A 2,796-nucleotide genomic window follows, 5' to 3' on the forward strand; every position below is an offset into this window, starting at 1 on the left:
TGGGTTACTTTTTTTTTTTTTTTTTACTATTAAGTTGTTTGAATTCCTTGTATAGTCTGAAAATTAAACCTTTGTTGGATGCACAGTTTTCAAATATTTTCTCCCATTCTGTAGGTTGTCTTTTCACTGTGTTATTGTTTCCTTTGCTGTGAAGAGGCTTTTCAGTTTGATATAATCCCATTTTTTAATTTTTCTTTTGTTGCCAGTGCTTTTGGAGTCTTATTCATAAAGTTTTTGCTGAGTCCTACTTCCTGAAGTTTTTCCCCTACATTTTCTTTTAGGAATTTTATAGCCTCAGGGCTTATATATGAGTCTTTAATCCATCTTGAGTTGATTTTGGTATATGGTGAGAGGCACAGGTCTAGTTTCATTCTTCTATGTATGGATATCCTGTTTTCCCAGCACCATTAATGAGGCAGTCTTTCCCCCAGTGTGTTTTTGTTGCCTTTGTAGAAGACCAGTTGGTTGTAAGCACATGAATTGATTTCTGCAATTCCCTATTCCATTCTAATTGTCTGAGTTTCTGCTCCTATGCCAGTACCATGCTGTTTTAGCCACTATAGCTTTATAGTAAAACTTGAAGTTGTGTGGTATATTGCCTCCAGCTTTATTTTGTTTTCTCAGGACTGCTTTAGCTACTCAGGGTCTTTCATTAATCCATATAAATGTTATGATTGGTTTTTTTTTTTCTATTTCTGTGAAGAATGTCATTGGTATTTTGATGGGGACTGCATTGAACCTGTAGTTTGCCTTGGGTAGTATGGACATTTTCACAATGTTAATTCTTCCAATCTAAGAACATGAAATGTCTTTCCATCTTTTTGTGTCCTCTCTAATTTCTTTCACCAGGAATTTATAGTTCTTGTACTAGACATCTTTCACCTCTTTGGTTAAATTTATTCCTAGGTATTTTAATTTAGGGGTGACTATTGCAAATGGCTTGCTTTCTTGATGTCTCTTCTAGTTTGTTTTGGAGTATTAAAATGCTAATAATTTTTGTATACTAACTTTGTATCCTGCAACTTTACTGAATTTGTTAATCAGCTCAGAGTTTTTATTATTTTATTTTTAGAGTCTATAGATTTTTCCATATATAGGATCATGTCATCTGCAAACAGGGACAGTTTGACTTTGTCTTTTCCAATCTGTATACTCTTTCTTTCTTTGTCTTGCCTGATTGCTCTGGCTAACATAGCACTCCCAGAGCTATGTTAAATAGGAGTTGTAAGAGTGGGCATCCTACTCTTATTTCTGTCCTGTGTCTTTTAGTTGGGGCTTTTAATATATTTACATTCAAGGTAATTATTAATATGTGAGGTCTTACTCCTATCATTTGGTTGTTTTTTTCCAATTGGTTTTTGTATTGTTTGTTTCTTTTTTCCTCTGTTATTGTTTATCCTTGTGATTTGATGGTTTTCTCTTTTGATGTTTTGATTTCCTTCTATTTCTACTTTGTGTATCTATTCTACCAGTAGGTTTTATATTTTCAGGTGTTTTCATGATGGTTGTTATCATCCTTTCTCTTCTAGATGTAGGACTTCCCTAAGCATTTCTTGTAAGGCCAGTCTGGTAGTGATGGATTCTCTTAATTTTCGCTTGTCTGAGAAAGACTATTTCTACTCCATTCCCAAAGGATAGCTTTGCTGGACATAATATTCTTGGTTGGCAGGTTTTTTTTCTTTTCTTTCAGTACTTTCAATATATCATCCCATTTCTCCTGGCCTGTAGAACTTTTACTGAGAAGTCAGCTATTACTCTAATGGGATTCCCCCCTTATAAATGACTTTGACATTTTTCTCCTGCTGATTTTAGAAAACTCTTTGTAGGGCTGGCCCATGGCTCACTTGGAAGAGTGTGTTGCTGATAACACCAAGGCCATGGGTTCAGATCCCTACATAGGGATGGCTGGTCAGCTCACTTGGGACAGTGTGATACTAACAACACCAAGTCAAGGGTTAAGATCCCCTTATCAGTCATCTTTTTTTTTTTTTCCTTTTTGTATTTTTTACTGACCAGTAACGGGATCGCAACCCTCGGTGTCACGCCCATACCGGGAACTGGCAACAGGATAAAGAATGAAATCTCTCTTTGTTTTTAACATTGGATAGATTGACTACTATGTGTCTTGGAGGGGACCTTTTATGGTTGAATCTATATGAGAACCTTTAAGCTTTCTGGATTTGGATGTTTGTATCTTTCCCAAGACTAGGAAATGTTTCAGCTATTATTTTGTTAAATAGGTTTTCAATATCCTTTTTGTTTTCTTCTTCTTCTGGAATGCCTGTATTTTGAATATATGCTCACTTAATAGTTTGTGATAGATCTTGTAGTCTTTATTCATTCTCTTTTATTCTTTTCTCTTTTCTTCCAGTGTTATTTCAAATATGTTATCTTCAAGATCAGAAATTCTTTTTTCTACTTGATATAATCTGTTATGGAGGTTCTCAGATGTATTCTTTATTTCATTCAATGAATTCTTCAATTCTAAGATTACTGTTTGATTTTTTAAATGATATCTATCTCTGTGTTGAATTTCGCATTCAGATCATCAATTGTTTTTCTTTGCTTTGCTTATTGAAACATAATTGATTGCACATATCTGTGGGGTAACAGTGTTGAATACCTGTGTGCAATATTTGGTGCTCAAGTCAGGATAATTAGTATATTTAACATTACACAATGTAATCATTTTTTTGTGGCCCTTTACCAATTTCTCACTAAGCCACTCACCCACCCCTCCCCATTTCTCACCTCTGGTGACCGCAATACTGTTCTCTACTTTTGAAAGTTCAATGA

The sequence above is a fragment of the Galeopterus variegatus genome, unplaced genomic scaffold (genome assembly GCF_000696425.1).
Source record: "Galeopterus variegatus unplaced genomic scaffold, G_variegatus-3.0.2 Scaffold11201, whole genome shotgun sequence".
Taxonomy (NCBI): Eukaryota; Metazoa; Chordata; class Mammalia; order Dermoptera; family Cynocephalidae; genus Galeopterus; species Galeopterus variegatus.